Genomic DNA, 20,660 nt, shown 5'->3' on the forward strand with positions numbered 1-20,660 from the left:
ACCACCAAATATATTACCAGCGCTTATTATCAATTTATTCGTCCAATCAAGAGTAACATCATTAACGCCATTTTGTTTTTCATCATCATCATCATCATAAACAAACCATATCATCATCATCGTCGTCGTCGTCTTCATCATCATCATCATAAACAACTACTTCATCATCATAAATAACCACATCATCATCATTATCGTCATCGTCACCAACAACAACAACATAAACAACATCATCACAATACCATCATCATCACCATCATCATTCAAAACCAAATCACCAATGTTACAATCATCATATTTTTGAAAATTATAAACCTCATCACAATCATCTTACGTCATTATTACGTCCTCATCCCTACCATCCTCATTTTCATCATCATCATGAACTTCATTGTCATCATATCATCATCATCGTCATCATATCATCATCATCATGAACTTCATCTTCAGTGACATCATCGTCATCACCGACTTCATCATTATTGCCATCATTTGGACATGCAATAGTCAAAACAAAACTAGAAAAATCTTCCATTCTCCTCTCTTGCTACAAATAACAACACAGAGAAACTTTTGCAACCGAAACAACGACAATGCATCAATTAACAATTTAATGGTATTTACATTAATGTTAACATAATCAGTCCTAACAACAACAAAATATGACATTTAACTTGATGTGGTTAGCAAAAAGATTAACACTAAATAGTGCAGATTAATATATGACATCAACAACAATCACAGCAATAACAAAATCACCGCAGAACTTGTCATAAAAATGACATTAACTAATCGAAATGGATGTCGACTAACAACAATTACATCAACATCTACAAAGCTGACAGCAGAACGTTGCCATGACAGTAACACAGCCAAGACATTGACACAAATGACAGCAATAATTGTTGCAAAAACAAAAGCAGCAACAACATAACATTACATCAACAACATGTCATTAGCACGCAACAACAATACAAACATCACCTCGTCGTTAAAACAACAATTTATTATTTATAACAACTATAATCATTTGTTCTTCCTTTCGCTACAAGAAAAAATTTATTGTTTTGTTGTCACCAAAGTTTTTGGTGATGTTATTAATATCATTGCTATTGTTGTTGTTGTTGGTTTTCTGTCAATTGACGATTTTATTGTCGTTAATGTCATATTTATGGAAGTTGTTGCTATTGTTTGTGATGTTGTTGTTATAACTTAGTTGTCGTTGTTATTGCTGTTGTAAATGTAAACGTTTTAGATGATAATGACGTTTCTGCTGTTGTTATTTTTGTTGTTGTTGTTAATATTATTTTCAACCTTGTATACGTTTTTCGCTATGGTTAATGTAATTTTTTTAATGTCAGTGAGAAGCCTATTGTAGTTGTAACTTTATAAAATCTTTTTCTCATTAATATATATTTATGGAGTTTTATTATTGTTATTATTATTGACGTCATTGTCTGTGGTGAAGTTGTTATTGTTGTCATCAATGATGGTTTTAATGACTTCATTTATTATTTTTTGTTGTGCACCATGCTAGTACTGAAGAAAACCGTTATTTTTTTTAAAAATGGAAATTGATGACGATGGTTTGGTGATAATGATGACGTCATAATGAAAATGATGATGATGATGATGATGATGAGGAAGAAAAGAGGAAGAGAAGGAGGATGATAATAGTGATGAGGAGAACGTTAATGGCGACCTTGATGATGACGATGAAGGAAAGAAGATGATGATGATGAAGAAGAAGACAAAGAAAAAAAAGATGATGATGATGATGATGAATGATAATGATGATGTAGATAATTTTGATAATGATGTACTTCTTGTTGTTTTTATTTCAACGATGATGATGATGATGATAACGATGATTTATTAGCATTATCAGACGAAGTTATCAGCAGGCAAGAATGATGACGTCACGATAATGATTCAACTGATGATGACGATGACGATGTTAAACAATTTTGAAAAGAAAAGATAATGATAGTGATGTTGACGACAATTATGCGAATGGTAACAGTGTTTTTGAAAATGAGGACGACGATGATGATGATGATAAGGGTGACGAGGATTATGATGATAATAACAACGTTGATGATGAGGACGGTGATGATAATATTGATGATGACGACGATGATGATATGGCAATATTGATGGCAGTGATGAGAACGATAATGGTTATTCAGCGATGATAATGATGTTATTGATGGAGGTATTATTTTTATTATTAATCTTCTGGAGACAGATTTGCCATGTGCAGTGACGACAACCATAATGTTGTAGTAGTTGTTGTTGTTACTGCTGCTGTTGTTGTTATTGATGTCACGATGTTTGTTGATGTTATGGATGTTGTTGTTGTTGCTGTAATTGTTGATGTAGTAGCTACGAAGCAAGGTTATGCTATTCTATGATTTATAATGTCGTTGTTGTTGATGTGATACTCTGTTGTCACAAAATTAAAAAAAAACTGTGTAACTCTGAACCAACACAATAATTTTACCTATGTTGATACTATTAATGTAACTTCATTGATGTCAAAAACATGATAATTAATATGGCAATAATAATCATAGCATTAATGAAAAAACAGCCTAGTTAATGCAGTTGATGTCATTGAGATTGATGTTGTTACAACTGCTACATCATTGAACTAGATCACAGCAGGCAGAAAATAAATGTCTTTCTTAATCCTGTTTTAACAAATTAAAGGCCCTACAATTCTTCTCAATAAATTTGTGTTGTTGGTGCCAATTCTGTTGTTGTTGTAGTTAATGGTGGTGTTGTTAGCTTTATTAATGTGTTGTTGTTTTTGTTTAATGTTATTTTATCTGCTGTTGATGTTTTTAATGTTATTATCAACTTTGTTATTGCCATTGTCCAGTTTGGATGTAGTTGTTTTATTGTTAGTGTTTTTTACGATGTTGTTGATGATGTTGTTGTTGTTTTTGTTGTTGTCGTTGTTGCAATTTGGTTTTGGTTTTATTAAAATTGAAAATTATTTCATAGTTATGTGACCAAATGAAGTATTATATTTTTTCCGGTTGTTTTGTCTTTAATTAATTTTCAGTGCTAAAAAAATCTAGAAATGATGAATTCTAAATTCGAAAAATATTTAATTGTATTATTAATTAGTTTATAATTAAATTTTTAAATGTTACAATTAAACAAAATTGTAGTTTTTTCTTACAATTTAAAATTAAAAACACTACTAAATTTTTTGGAAGTCAGTACTAACAACTGCTGTGGATAGAACTTTGTTGTAAAAATCAACGCTAAACTGCACAAATACTGTACCCATCACGCGATAATGGAAAATACATCACATCCATTTTTTTAGCACTTCTACTACTTTTGCCACTACTTCATTCATAATTATACTGAATTAATTAACAATAATGAACGACCATACATGTTACAACTGTCATTATGAATTTCATTACGTTTACATGATATAACAAAAATGTAATTGGAGCATTTTTTGCTTGCAAAAAAAAATTGATCGTTACTGAATCAAGCGCTACATTAATACTTCTGTACTTCAATGGCAACTATTACCACCAGCACCTGTCATAAACTCTGAAAATTCCCCGAGTCTAAAAATAGCCTGTCCTCAACGATGCAATGATGTCAAACGTTAATTCGTACACGTCATCACGCTCTGATTGACTGGACGGGATGAAAATGCATTCTTCCGCCACGTCCTTCCACTTCCGGCCAATTTAGATCACGTGACAAGCTGTTTGATGCATCGCCATTGGTCCGAGCATAATGGATCATATTTTTATTTCTACTATGTTTTAGAAAAAAGCGAAAATTATTCTGTTAGACAGAGAAGTAAAAAATGGAAGAATTACAAAAAAATGGAAAGAAGAAGAGTAAAAACTTTAGACAAAATTTGAAAGTGGAAAAATTTGCGATGTGGTCCATGTGAAAAATGAACGCGTGTGTCTTGTCTATGAAGCTAGATCCTAAATTTTGTGAACGTGTTTGTGTGTGTGCGTGTGTGTGTGTGTGTGTGTGAACGTACGTTTGCATGTATCTTTGCGTGCGTATATGTAAAAGTTTGTGTATGTACGACTTGAACGTATGTATATATATATATATATATGTGTGTGTGTAAAAAAAATTATGTATGTGTGTGTGAGACAAAAGTGTGCATACATATTGTGAATTGTGTGCTTTTGCATTTGTGTGTGTGTGTGTGTGTGTGTGTGTGTGTGTGTGTGTGTGGCTGTATGTGTGTATGGTGATAATCATTATTATGATATTAATGAGAATATATGGTGATATCATTTAGAATTGGAAGTTATAGACCCAAAAAAATATTATTATCAAAAATAAAATACCCAAAAATATTAATAGCGATGGACATTCCAATAACAAAAATTTAAAAATAATAGTAATAATAAAAAAATTTGCCATCCAATGAATAAATAACGCGTTTTTGGTTTTTTTTATATGTCTCTATCTCTCTTTCTCTCTCTCTCTTTCTTTCTCTTTTTCTTTCTTCCTTTATTCTTTTTTTTTCTATTTATCACTCTCTCATTTCTCCTTTTTACGATGAGGATGATGATGTTTTTGTAATGATGAAGATGATGACGACGTTGGTACAGAACAAATGTGATCAAGACATTTTTTGAATGATGCTGATGATGATAATAATGATGATAAAAGGTGATGATGATGAAAATGATGATGATGGTTCTGGTAATGAATTTTTCAAATGATGATTGAGATTTGAACTATAAGACAACATTTAATGGTAATAATTCAAATCGTCACAGTCATATAATGGTAATGGGCAGAGTGATAAAAAAGTATATGGACACAAATAATCACAAAACTGATGATGAAAATGAGATATTTATTGTAAAAGTAGTAGAAGTAGTTGTATTAATATTAGTATTAGTAGTAGTATAATAGTAGTAGCGGCAGTAGTAACAGCAGCTACGATGCAAGTGAAAAAATTTATTTTTCAGCAATTTGACGAAAAAACAATCAGCTATAATGATAATAACGATAAAAAAAATATTGATAACGATGATGATAACGACGATGATGATGGTGTCAGTGATAATGGTGATGATGACGATGTATTTGATGATGGTGAAGATGATGACGTAGATGATGATGGTGAGGACGATGACGTAAACAAGGGCGACAAAAGTTGTATAAACAACGATCAGCATCTTTCGCCTTAGTAGCGAAAAAATGTTTGAATGCTGCAGTTTTCTTTTAGCATATAATACAACTATTTCAATTGCTATCATTGATATAAGTATAATACTGTTGCTACTACTTTTACTGGTTCTACTACTATTATTATTACCTTTACTGCTGCTTTAACTAGCTTCTAGTCTACTAATACTATAGCTAAAACTACTTATTACAACAAAAAATTCCATAAATTTGTCGGTACTACTTTTAACATTATTAATTTTACTGCTATTATAACTACTATTACCTTTTTTGAAACAATTAATACTATTATTGATACATAAAATACTGCAATATTTACTAAAAAAGTGGAACCGGGATTGTCATGCTTCCAGTTGGGAGCAGTTTTGTTATTATATGTCAGTAAAAGTCAGTTTTTTATCAGGAATATTATCATTTTTAGTTTTCAGAATTTAGACACGAGCTACTATCATTAAAATCTTTGATTATTTTTAGGAATGTGGCGCTGATACAATTAAGTTATGCGGTTTGTTACTAGATTCTCAATCGACTGAGAAAAAAATGTATAATATAGTAAAGACAATCTAGACGTCCTAACCCTAACCCAACACAACCAAACAACAAACAGCATTACATCGCAATAACGTTAATAAAAATACTAAATTTTATTCAAGAGAAGCTAATGGTGTTGACACAAATTTCACAATAACGTTTCAATAAAATGGTTGACAACAACATTAGCATAGAGCAGTTTTTTACAACATTGGCAACGGCAACTACATTATCAACAAAACAACAGCAACAATACTAAGAACAGCAACGACAACAGCAACTACAGCCGCTACAACTACCACAACTGCCACAAAGTCATCAACAACGATATCAGTAATATCAACAATTATATCATTGATCTTGTTATCATCATGTGCAACATCAAAAACAACAAAAACAACAACAGTTACATCATTTTCTAGAGCAAAAACATCATCAACAAAAACAACAGCAACAGCAACAACTCCGTCGTAAGAAAGAACCCTTAGTTACGAGACAATTTAATCCAATTGAAAACAATTTATTAATGTTATTATTATCCACATGTTGAAACCGTTGTTGTTGTTATTGTTGTTGGACGTTGTTGTTGTTGTTGTTGTGTTGATGTTTATGTAGTTATATTTTTTGTTATTCATGTACTTGTTTGTATGCGTTGTTGTTTATTGTTGTTTATGTCGATGTTTATATAGTTGTTTGTGTTGTATAAATTGTGTTTTTTTCTACAATTGAAATGTTTGTTGTTTATGATACATTAAAATTAATGTTTTGTAATTGATATTACAGTTGTTGTTGGCCTTGTTGTTGTCATTTGATGTAATGTTATAACTTGTTGCTGTAAGGTAATGTTATGCTGTTGTTTGTGTGGTTACAGACAAATATATCGCATTGCAACCAATTAAATTTAATCAAAAAGATGAATTCGCAAACATATACACGTTTTGATTATGTGTGTTTGTGTGTGTGTGTGTTTATGTGTGTATATGTAAATATGCGAGAAAAAGTCTTTGTGTGTGAGAGTAAGTGTGTGTGTGTGTGTGAGTAAGTGTGTGTGTGTGTGTGAAAGAGGGAAAAAGTGTGTGTGAGTGTGGGTGGGTTGGCATGTGCAACTATATCCACCTCTATCTATAACTAAGTGTAATACGGATGTATTGTATCTATAAACAAAGACACTGAGATATAAACATAAGAAAGGGAGAGAGTGAGGAAAAAGAAAAAGAGAAAAAAAAGAGAATAAGAGAGAAAAAGAGAGAGAGAGGAGAGAGAGAGAGGGAGTGGAAGAGACATGGACACAAACAATCTGATCACTGAGGTGTGTGATACGAAACGATTATGCCATGCCAGTCTTCGATCGGCATAATTATATATGAGAATAACATTTTATAATATTTATAAATATATTTTAATGAGAATTTAAAAAAATATCGCTAAAACCTAATAAAAATTATTGATGTTTAAAAAGTTTTCCCCGAAAATACAAACAAATATATGAGAAACGCAGAACGCACGGAAGAAAATTATATTTTCAAGAAGAAAAATTTAATTTGTTTGTACTGACATTTACATGCGAGTATACATACACACACACACACCACACACAGACAAACAAACACACACACATACATATATATATATATATATATATATATATATATATATATACACACAAAAACATTTTGCGATGCAAATGTAAGCAGTAAAACAGTCAACTCATTGTTTTTTATTATCTTTTTTTTGTATTTTCTTAAAAATACAAAACAAGATTTTGTTTGTACATTTACACCTGCACATACAACAACCATACATTCAATGAAGTGTGCGACGTCGTACAACTACACAGAACAACAACAACAAAACATACAAGTACCAAATAATTTACTATCGAATAACACTTTATACACTCACATGCAAATAAATAAGTTATCATACTAGACCAGCAGTTCAAAGCATGCACGTGATACAAACACGCAGACGTAAACGCAAACACAGATACGCAAACGTATAAGCAAACACGATTATGCAAAATTATTGTTCCACGCTCGAACGAAGAAAAACCATTTTATGACGAGGCGTAAAATCACCCGCTTCTGATCTATAAGTGTCTTCCACTCACTCACTCACTTTCTCATTCACTCACCCATTTTTTCAATCTCTTACTTCTTTTCATTTATCTCGTTCTTTCATTCACTCTTACATGCTCATTTGATCAGTATTATTCATTCATTCATTCATTCATTCCTTCATTCATTCATTCATTCATTCATTCATTCATTCATTCATTCATTCATTCATTCATTCATTCATTCATTCATTCATTCATTCATTCATTCATTCATTCATTCATTCATTCATTCATTCATTCATTCATTCATTCATTCATTCATTCATTCATTCATTCATTCATTCATTCATTCATTCATTCATTCATTCATTCATTTATTCATTCATTCATTCATTCATTCATTCATTCATTCATTCATTCATTCATTCATTCATTCATTCATTCATTCATTCATTCATTCATTCATTCATTCATTCATTCATTCATTCATTCATTCATTCATTCATTCATTCATTCATTCATTCATTCATTCATTCATTCATTCATTCATTCACTAACTTATTTTCTCACTCAGTCATTCTAATCTCCAACTTCGTTTTCATTGTCATAATATTTCATTTGCTGAAAATCCAGTGTGAAGACCATAAAAAGCCACAGCTTATCAAGATCATCAATTCTAAATAATTATAACAAAATGTAAAATGAACCAATGACAGTATGAAACCTTCAAATGAACATAATAGTTCTGATCATAGAAAGAAATTACTAAAAATTATCGAAACGTTTTTATAAAAATTTGAGGCTTAACTTGGAAACTTATTCATTCATGCTATTATTCATTCAATTGTTTGTTCATTTGTTCATATACGGTTCCTACGTTTATAAAATGTTCACTCGTTTGTTTGTGCGTGGCTCATACGTTCGCAAAATGTTTGCTCGTTCACAAATGACGGTATTAATTGTTGAATAATTTGAATGTAGATGAGATAGGAACAATATTGCGCGATGAACGACTGCCCTCCACCCATCCATCATATTTTTATCCTCATTTCAATTCTCATATTTACTATTCCAACTTTTTGTCGGTGTTTTTTTTTGTGTGTTTGTTTTCTCAATAATTTGGTTGTTCAATTTTTTTTCTGTTCTTTATCAATCAGTTTTTCGTCTTTTATTTAATCATTCACTCACTGTTGTTTTAGAAAATGGTGAAACTGTTGATGATGATCATGATAATAGTGATGAAGGTGACGATGAAAATGGTGATAATGATGATGACGATGGTGATGGTGATAGAGATGATGAATGATTGGTGATGGTGACAATGAAAATGATGACGTTGATGATGCAGACGATCTTTTTATGATGTTGGTGTTGATTTATGATGTAGATTTGTGTCTCTTGTTTCCAGTTTAGCGTGCATTTAATAATCTCAGAACAGAAAAAAATCAATTAAGTTAAATTCTTGTCTCAAATGTCTCTTTCAAATTTTTTGTAGAGCAACATTTAAAAAAGCAGCCCAAACTTTTCTAATTATCAATGATAAACCGCCGTGCCAAACAAAGCAGGAGTACAAAAGTTAAACCCAGACGGTAAAATATAATCTCAAACAATCATTTTTATTTTAAAATTTCATTATTGAATTGGAATTAAATAATTTTTTTTACAAAAAATAAAACAAAAACCAAAAAAAATTGAAAAAAAAATCAAACTACCGAACGGAAGATTTTATAAATAGTAAATTTTTGCTTATTACAATCAAGACACCTGTTTCTGTCATATATTATTGAAAGTAGTCGTAAGACGACGACGACGACGATGACGGTGGTTGTGATGATGATGGCGACGATGATGAGGATGATGAAGATGACGCTGATGTGGAAATGTTGTGATCGTATGCACTAAGAGACCTTTATTAACGTTGCTAATTCTGTCCGCTGCAAACTAGATTATTTTTATCATTATGTCAAAACCAACTGCAGCTATTATCGCAACCACAAACTACTACTTTTTTACTACAACAACTACTACTACTGTTACTACTGCTACTGCTGGTAATACTACTACAGCTGCTACTCCACTTTTACTACCATTACGATAGCTACTACTCCTACCACAATAACAACAGCCACAACAACATCGGCATAAAAATTACAATTTTTACCAGTTCTACTTCAAACGTTGTTGAAATTAGTGTGAGTGAAATTTTTTAGTGTCGCAGATGTTGTCAACTTTGTTGATGTTGTCGTTATGGTTTAATTGTTGCCATGACGTTGCTGACATTAATATTGTACGCGGATATGTATGCAGGTAGTGTTTGTTTGTTTGTATGCTTGTTTGTATGTATGTTTATATTTGTATACACGTATATTTGCGTGTATGCTTGTGTGTGTGCATGTATATATGTAGGTTTAAACAATTTTATACTATATATATATATATATATATATATATATATATATATGTTTATGTTCATGTTTATGCATAAAACGTGAGTAGATTTTTACATTGTTGCTCTGTATTCTGAGGACTTCCATCGCATTTTTTATCCAACTTCGTCGCTGCATTATTTATCGAGCGCACGCGCATACGCAAATACAAACAAACAAACATGCAAACGCACGTACAAACACGCAAACATACAAACATACAGACATACCAACAGACATGCAAACGTTTATAAAAACAAACAATCAAACATACACTAGCAATCATCATACATACAAAGAGAAGCACATATACACATTAGACATTTAATGGCCTATATGCAAAGCACAAAAACATAAAAGTGAACATGTATACAAACATTTGTATAATGCAGACATACATTTATGAACATATTTATAGTACAAACATACATACATAAACACATAAAAACACACACCCACACTTACACAAATACATACAAATGTATCCGCATACAAAATAAAAATACACAACATATTGTGCTATGATATAGAAAGCTACAAAGAAGATGAACAGAAGATATTGACTACAGTGATAATTTCATAAGACCGACCTTAATGTTTCCTTGACAACAATCATCACAGTGACGGATGATGACATTAATATCATTCCGAAACTGAAAATCACAAGATGATACTAACGCGATTCACTGATAAATTGATACTAATGCTGATATTAATATGATGATACAAAAGATGACGATAAAAACATCATGGTAATAATAATATCTTAATATAATTAATAATCTATGATACTCGTCGCATTTTTTCGCTATGTAAGTGACAACGATGATTCAGAACAACATTAACGACGACATCAACATTGATGCTGTCATTAATGTTTCTATCTTTTCATATTTTCCACCATTTTTTCACATTTTTGTCTACTACTTTTAGTAAAAATACTAAAAAGCATTATTGTGCAGACGAGCTCAAAATTTAGGGATTTTGTAGCACAGGTGATGGTTGTGAACATAATTTAACCGCGGCTAGTTTTGCTTACATATCTATACCAGTATTGTATCAGCGTTGTATGTAAATAGTATCTTGTTAGTATCTAGTTAGTATCTAGTTAGTATCTGGTTAGTATCTACATCAAATTAATACATTTTTAATGTGTGTGCGTATTAATACTACAATTTCTGTTGCTTCACAACTATTTTTTGCTAATTCATTACTACCTAGTTACAAAAGACTTTTTTAAAGTTGATGCACCGTAATGCAAATGCATTGCACATTGGCGTTGAGAAGCTGATGTTGCCACTATCACTGCTCGCACATTCACTGACGTTAATATTTGAAGTAGTATTCTTGTCGATAACAACTTTGAAGTCGATACTGATGATGCTGCATGTTAGAACAGAAGACAAACATTCATTCGTAATTCATTAGTAATCGTCAAAGTTGTGATATCTCAACTCAATGATGAATCTTCTTTCAAGGCAGTTACAACTTTATGGAAATTATATTTCTCCACAAAAACGTCGATGTAGAGCACGATGCATACTCGTTCATAAATATCGCGCGTATGCTGGACCAGCATAAATAACAACGAGCCACACACACACCCAACCAGCTGCATAGACGCTAGGGCAATAATAAATAAAATCACACAAAGAAGGTACACATAATGAAAGCAGATATCTTACAATACGTAACGCCATTAACGCTCGTGTAAACCGTACAGACGCACTTTAATACAGAAATACACACTGCGCATCATTATTTATGAAAATATTTGCCGAAATATTTTGCCATATTGCGCGCAGAGTTGCGCTTGTGCTCACTGGCATGAGACATGCTTCCACGCGGAGCACACATCTATGTACACTACATGCAATACGCATACGCATCTGTACAAAACATAAAAAAAAACATGTACAACAGTGTACGTAGCCTGCAAACATGAACTTAATCGTAAAGAAGCGTGCACACATGTTTGTGCACTCTTGTGGAACCCTCAAACAGAGGATTGTACATCTTGAATCCAAGCTGAATAAAGGCAGAATTTAAAAAACTAAAAATCAAGCATACCGAACAACATAAACGAAACACACACACACACATAAACATACGCACACATAGATGGACACTTAAACACAAGTACATTCATAACAACGTACATCCAAACAAACTTATTTGCATATATACGCAAATATATTTTCTTACACGCATACAAAAATCTTCATACATACACGCGTGCAAACTCGCACGCACGCACACACAAGCAAACACACTCGCGAACGGATTTTATGACGTCACGATAATGGAGGCTTGTTTGTCTAAACTTCATTCCCCTAAGGTTCACTTGTCAAAACATCTTCAATCCGAATTTGTCAGACGTGCTAGTGGATTAGTGGATAGGCGGATGAATGAAAGAAACGATGGATTGATGGATGGCTGGATGAATAAATGGTTCGTTGGTTGGATGGATGGATGGATGGATGGATGGACGGACGGACGGACGGACGGACGGACGGACGGACGGATGGATGGATGGATGGATGGATGGATGGATGGATGGATGGATGGATGGATTATTATTATTTTTTTTCGATTAATTGAGATGAAATAAATTTAAATACATACTTGGCTACCTATGACAATTAAACAAATTTTTAAAACATTTCTCAATTGTACCCACCAAGGATGAAGTGTAAGAATTAATTCCACTAGCTACAAAAAAAAATTGAAAATTTGAATGAATGAAAAAAGAAATGAATGAATGATTAAATGAGTGAGTGAGTGATTGAGTGAGTAGAAGAAAGATAGAAAGAATGAATGAATGAATTGCTAGATTACTGAAAGGAATGAAGACTTAAAAAAGAAACACTAAATTAGGTAAAAAAGAGTTAAAATAATGGAAAGATAGATGGATGGATGAATAGATTGATTGATCGATATGAGGATGGAAATGCTGAAATTATGGAGGTTATTTAGAAAAAACTGAACAATAGAACGTAAACAACAACAAAATTTTTCGGCAAAAATAAAAAAATAAAGCTGATAAACAATTAAGAATGAAAGCATAAAAAAGAAAAATTAGATGAGTGTGTGTGTTTGTGTGTGTGTTTGTGTGTATGTATGTGCGTGTGTTTGTGTGTGTGTGTATGTCTGTGCGTGTGTGTGTGTGTTTTAGTTTTAGAAATTGGATGACATGAAAAAAAAATTTTATATAAACATTGTGTTTGTGCTGTTGGATCGCATAGTTTTTAAAAAAAATTGTGTATTTGTGCACGTGAATGTATGTCTTTGTGTGTTTGTTTATATGTGTGCGTGCGTGTGTGTGTGTGTTTGCGCGCGCACGTATTGTGTGCAGATATATTTTCGTTCCAAGTTCTGTTCTCGTTCTCAAATTGAATGATCCGACAAGGATTAGGTTGTCGTTGTAGCAGGTTGTAGTAGTAGTAGTAGAAGTAGTAGTAGTAGTAAATAAGGATAGTAGTAGTAGTAGTAGTAGTAGTAGTAGTAGTAGTAGTAGTAGTAGTAGTAGTAGTAGTAGTAGTAGTAGTAGTAGTAGCAGTAGTAGGTATATATTTACATTGTGGGTTAGTAAAAGTGGTGATAAATGGTAATTAACTGTAATATTAGTTGATAAATTGGAAGATAACGAAATGATTAGAAACTGTTTTTGCAGTAAAAATCAGCGTTTAGAAATTAATTTTTTAGGAGAATAATAAATGTAATAAAATGATTAATCGAAAAATAAAATTATGAAAAAATCTGTCAATGATGTAAAATTGTTCTATCTTTAGTTTTCCTTCTTTCGTCGATAATCTAAAAAGATAAAAAATGTTTATTTTTTTGTCATTATTTATTTATCATAATAATTTTTTTTACAAGAATAATTAAATAAAGTTATATACCGTGGAACATTGCAAAACTTATTGGTATGGAATGATAAGCGCCGTTAAGATGCTTGCTTTCTACGATCATATTTTCATCTCGTTTTGATGGGATTGTTTTTACATCATTTAAAGAAGTAAAACATATATAAAAAGTATGCTTATAATACATATATATATATATATATATATATATATATATATATAATGTGTGTGTGTATATATATATATATATATAATGTGTGTGTGTGTATGTGTGTGTGTGTTGTGTGTGTTCAATGTTTAAAATTGAAGTCTTTTTTAGTGGGGCTTAATGTTGAAATTCATCATAGACTTACATATACGCACAACATATAAATGGGCATCTATACATTATTTCTATACACGCACACACACTCACACATAAACACACATACACACAAGCAAATACACACACACACACACACGAACACATTTAGCATTACTTGTGTGTCTTCACAGGGATAGATTGATTAATTGATTGATTGGTTGATTGGTTGATTGATTGATGGAGACGATTTACTTTTTCAATTTCTTCCCAGGTAGTCATTTGTGGCCGGCAAACGAACGAACGGACGAACGAACGATCGATAGATCGAACGAACGAACGAACAAATGTGAACAAACGTGTTGTCTCGTACGTGAGCGTGTTGTGTGAAACTCCTGCATACGCGTGTACGTGTTTATACATAAATATGATTCCAAATTATTATTATATTTATATTTACATATATCTATAAACGATGAATAAATTAAAATATGTTTAGGAGTGTATTAGTGTTTGTAGGTTTGTCAAGGTGTTTGTGTGCGAAATACGATTTGTAGAATTCAATCACCATTTTATTTTTTTTATGATAGAAAATTAGTTCAGTTTCCAACTAACAATTCAGAATATCACCAAATTATTCAATCAACAAAAGTCAAAGAGATAATCAATAATCAAAATTGGTTGTTTATGATAATTAACACTAGTTCTATGCATACGCCAATCTGAATAACATAAAAATTAGCTCAAGTTCTCTAAATGAAATTGTTCGAATTCAATCCAAAGATTTAGAATTCTCCTACCATGTTTTAAACTAACAAACTTAAAATTATCGAAAACGACAAAAAAATTTTTATTTTAAAGTTTAAAATTTTTAATTTAAATTAGCAAGCACATCCGTACGTATTAACGATTTTAGTGGTTCAATTATAAAAAATATTTACTACTCTTCCATTTTAAAAACTGCCTGCTAAAAAATTATTTTTAAAAATATGAATAAGTTTTTAAAAAAGGGTCTTCAACAGCAAAAGTGCTTCAAACGTCAATTTATGAAGAGCTGGACAATTTACTTAACATTTCAAACCACATACAAACAGACAAACACACGCAAATCCATGAGCAAATTTCTTTTCAAATGCAACAGAAAATTTTGGGAAAAATGTCTTTCCAGCCAAGTTGTTCATTCGCTCAAGTCTTAAAAATTATTTTTCTTGTCGTCATAATTTTGATGAGTGTGGCTTAAGTAGTAATATGTCTTATACATATCAGATGTGTGTCTCTCTTTCTTTTTCTTTCTCTCTCTTCTTTTCTTCTTTCTCTATCTCTCATTTTGTGTGTATGTGTGTGTGTCCGTCTGTCTGTGTTTGTGCGTGTCTGTGTATATGTCAGTCTGTTTGTGTTAGTGTGTGTGTTTTTCTTTGTCTGTCTGTCTGTATATGTGTCTGTGTGTGTGTGTGTGTGTGTGTGTGTGTGTGTGGTGTTCCCCTCAAACATAACAAATTTCTAAGTGTGTTTTTAAGTAAGTGAGTGAATTTATTTAATTATGTCTTTCCTTGATTATTTCCATATTGTTTTTTTTTGCTGTATTTACTTAGGAAATGGAGAAAAAATGTGTGCAGTTCATAACGAAAGAAGATTTTTTTGTCATTTTATCTTTTCTTCTTTATCATATTATTATTATTGTAATTAGGTTATAATCAAACAATCTACACTATCATCATTATTTGAGTAACATTATTTTGTTGCTTCATCATTGTCATAATCATGCAATCATCCGATTATCATCATTGTAATCATTCTATTCCCCGATTGTCATCATCTACCTCAGGGGTAGACAAACTTTTTGCTCTGAGGGCCGCATTGAGAACTATTTTACCCTTGAAGAGCCGCATATGCACTTAAATAGCAAATTTTTTCGACTCGGGAGAGAATTTTTTTAAGGTTTGTGGTTCCTTTTTTGGTCTAAATGTCTGGTTGACGACCTTTTTCGGCGAACAAGGCCTCGCGGCCCGCATAAAATAGCTTTGCGGAGGCCGTAGTTTGCCCACCCCTGATCACCTTATCACTATCACCAAAATTACAGACCTTTTTTTCATAAAATTTTTTCATTCCAAGTCAACCTTTTTTTTATTTTAATATAATCATTTCTTAGTTGTCGCAGATTCTGATTATTTTTTTGTTGTTGTTATCATTATTATTATTAATATTTTCATTATTAATTTTATTATTGTTCATTTTGTTTATTTTTATTAAAATTTCTTTTTTCAATTGAAATATGCGGCAAGTTCGTGATTGTTTTCAGCAAAATTTTCACTCGAAATGTAAATATAGTTGTATTGGATTGTAAGGCTAGTAAATCTTCTCTGAAACAATGTTGCTGTTGTTGTTGTCGTTGTTGATGTTGTTATTGTTGTTGCTGATGTCGTTGTCGTTGTTGCTGTTGTCGTTGCTGTTTAGTATATTATTATTAGTTGTATTAGAGGCAACCCTCTGGATTATTATGTTTATAACTTTATTACAAATAGAAATAGTAGTTTTAGCAGTAAAGTTATTTTGCGTAGTGTTTGTAATGAAATAATGATTCAATGACATTGAAGAAGGTGTAGTAGGAATCCATTTTTAAAACATTTTGGAAACCATTAACAGTAAAAATGCTAAAAAGGCCAAACAGTCAAAAAGTTACCAACCTATACAAATGTGGCTAGGCAGGAAAGGAAATTTAAAAAAAAGTCCAAATCGCTTTTTGTCATGTCCGTTCCTCACACTTCTTAATTCTCGGATTATCACGGGACCCGCGTTAAAGTTGCTTACGTCACCGTCGCTATCTTTTTAATCGATTAATCCTTGAAGGAGCGGATCTACGTTCAATTACGTTTGTGCAGTTGTCGCACTTCATGTTCTCATTTCTGTCGCGTTCGTGTTTATATTTTGTTGTCTATGTTTTCATTTTTTCGTTTGCATTTTGTTGTTTATGTTTAAATTTTATTGTCTTGTATTTTGTTGTTTATGTTTAAATTTTGTTGTTTTGTATTTTGTTGTTTATGTTTCAATTTTGTTGTTTTATGTTTTGTTGTTTATGTTTCAATTTTGTTGTTTTGTTTATATTTTGCTGTTTATGTCGCTTTTGTTTTTGTTGTTTATGTTATGATATGCAGTTGTTGGTGATATAATGTCTGATGTTAGTACTTTGAAGTTTGTTGCTGATATAATTTTGATGTTGTGTTGGTATTTTGTTGGGTTTTTTATGTTTACATTTTTTGTTGTTGTCGAGAATTTTTTCGTTTTGAAAAATATCTGTTGATGTTATGGTTTTGCTATTTTTTATGTTTATTTTACGTTGTTTTGTTGTTGTTGTGGTTGTGGTTGTCGTTCGTTGTTGATTTTTCAGTGTTGATATTGCTTGCGGCGCCATCTGAATGCAAATTCTTCATCAAATGTTTAATTAAATTATGGTAAAAATTAAATTTTTCATCCGTTCAAAAGGCGCCAAATTACGACTCGAGGCGGGACAATTACCGAACGTACAAGGAATTGAAATATGCCACTTCATTGTCGACGTCGCCATCTTGGTTTTAATGATAGTGTCATCATTGTCGTCGTTGTCAGATTTGCTCAATGGTGATATCTTCAATGTCCTTATCATCATCATTGTTTCTTATTTGTCCTTATCATCATCATTGTTTCTTATTTGTCCTTATCACCATCATTGTAAACTCGCCAGTTTGTTATCGTCCTTGCTCAATGATTGCATTGTATACTATCATTTTAGTTTTGCACGTTTAGTTGATGATATCTGTATCATTTTGAGTAGGTTTCAATCATTGTTGTAGTTGTTTTTTAATGATGATATTTTAATATGAGAAGCTATCCTAATTTGATGATGAAGAAGGTGATCATCATTATTATGAATAATTTTCATCACCTTTGGGGATTTTAATATCACCTCTGCTTATAAAATTATACGATATGTAGGCTACGAGGAGTTTTGATTTATGAACCGAACAACTAGATCAAAATACGTAGAATTCTCTTCAAATCAATACGCTGCATCAACTCGTCAGCGTAAATTTTCCACCTCAACTAACATTAAATTTTTTGTTTTCTTCAAAAAGTTGGTGTCCTCAAAATAAGTTCACAATGTTATTTTTTTGTAGACCATTATTTAACTTAAGACTTTTTTTTAAATGCTTTTCTGTTTTGTTTGGTTAGAACTAGTTCTATTCTTGCTTATTTTGTGATTCCCATATAATTTCAAGTCGTCGTGCTGCCGAAAATTTTTTTTAATTCTTTTTTTTTAATAATTTTTATTTATTTTATTGATATTTTCATTAATTCTTGGTCTAAAAATTTTATATGTTTTTAATTTAATTATATTACATGGTTTTTATCGCTTTGTAACATAATACAAAATTCAAAACACTTAATGCATTGAAAATCAACTCTCATTTTTCAGTTTACTCTTGAGAAAAAAGTTTAACATTTATTCATTTCTGGATGTAACGATAAAGTGCTTGGTACTGCAGTTGTAGTGACCAGACTCAAGTGCAAAAAAATCCCCGCCTATAACATGCAACTAGTTACTAACAACTACTGCTACTGCTTTTCTTACTAAATCTGATTTTATTTCAATGACTTCTACTACTGTTACCACAATTACTACAACTACTACAATTATTATTACTACTACTCCATTTACAACTACAATAACTGCTGCTGCTACTACTACTGCTATTAGTGCCACTACTACTACTACTACTACTACTGCTACTTTTATTTTGGGTGCATTCGTGGCCTAAAATATGTACCTTATGTAACCATAATGATGATGCATGTTTGCGCATTTATATGTAATAATTAAATGTATGTATGTATGTATGCGGATGCATTTGTTTATGTTTTCGTATGTATGTATGTTTGTGTGTGTGTGTGTTTGTTTGTTTGTGTGTGTATTAGTATACGTACGTGTGTTTTTTTATGTCTGTTTATATGAAAATTACACAAATACGTTTTCATGCGTATACTAGCCGTAAGATTTTGTATTGTTTACATGGTTATTTTGTACATTCTATATTTTGTACGTTGTATTTAGTATATTTGTGTACCTACAGTGAAAATTTGTGTATATACGTGTACATTGTATACGTTTGAACATTGTATATATGTATACCATCTGTTTGTATACTTGTATACTTTGGGTACTTGTATAATGTACACTATATCGTTGTTTGTATGTATGAACATTGTACTCACCTGTTGTACTAATGATGATCTAAGGTGTACTAATGTTATTTTATACGTGAGGTGATGCATCATACTGCATTTCAACGTTCGTTTTTATCTATTTGCTCTTAGGTATGTATGTACTTTGTGTCGTCTGCTTGTGCGTGTCTTTGTATGTGTGTATGTATGTATATGTATGTATGTATGTATATGTATGTATGTATGTATGTATGTGTATGTATGTATGTATGTATGTATGTATGTATGTATGCATGTATATATGTATGTATGTATGTAAATCTCGTAAAACTTGATTACAAAAATGTATGTATGTATATATGTATGTATGTATGTATGTATGTATGTATGTATGTATGTATGTATGTATGTATGTATGTATGTATGTATGTATGTATGTATGTATGTATGTATGTATGTATGTATGTATGTATGTATGTATGTATGTATGTATGTATGTATGTATGTATGTATGTATGTATGTATGTATGTATTATTGTGAAAAGCGATAATATTTTTACGTGAAAAATGGCGGTATGAATGTATAAAAATTAGTTGACGATATCTTGATGAAGAAACAAACGAATAAATATTCATTACATTTCCATTCAGTAACCATGGCTACGATGACAGCGTCTGTGGGAGTCATTTCATAGGAAGACATCAACACAACAAAAACAACAACAAGTACAACATTTGAATCAACGACAAACAACGTCAACAACAACAAACAACAACAACAGCAATAGTAACAACAGCAACAACATCAACAACAACATTAATAACATCAACAAACAACAACAAACAGCAACAACAGTATAACATCAATAACAAACATCAATATAACAAACATCAACAACATCAACAACAACATTAAAAACAACAACATCAAAAACAACAGCAATAACAAAAAAAAATGGACTCGCCAAGACGAGGAGCACCATCAAACAAAATTATGATAAATTCATAATATAATATTTAATTTTCTCCGATGAGATTAATCAAAAAATTCTTGCGATCAAGTTTTTTTGCCCTTCGGC

Source organism: Helobdella robusta (genome assembly GCF_000326865.2).
Source record: "Helobdella robusta unplaced genomic scaffold HELROscaffold_8, whole genome shotgun sequence".
Taxonomy (NCBI): Eukaryota; Metazoa; Annelida; class Clitellata; order Rhynchobdellida; family Glossiphoniidae; genus Helobdella; species Helobdella robusta.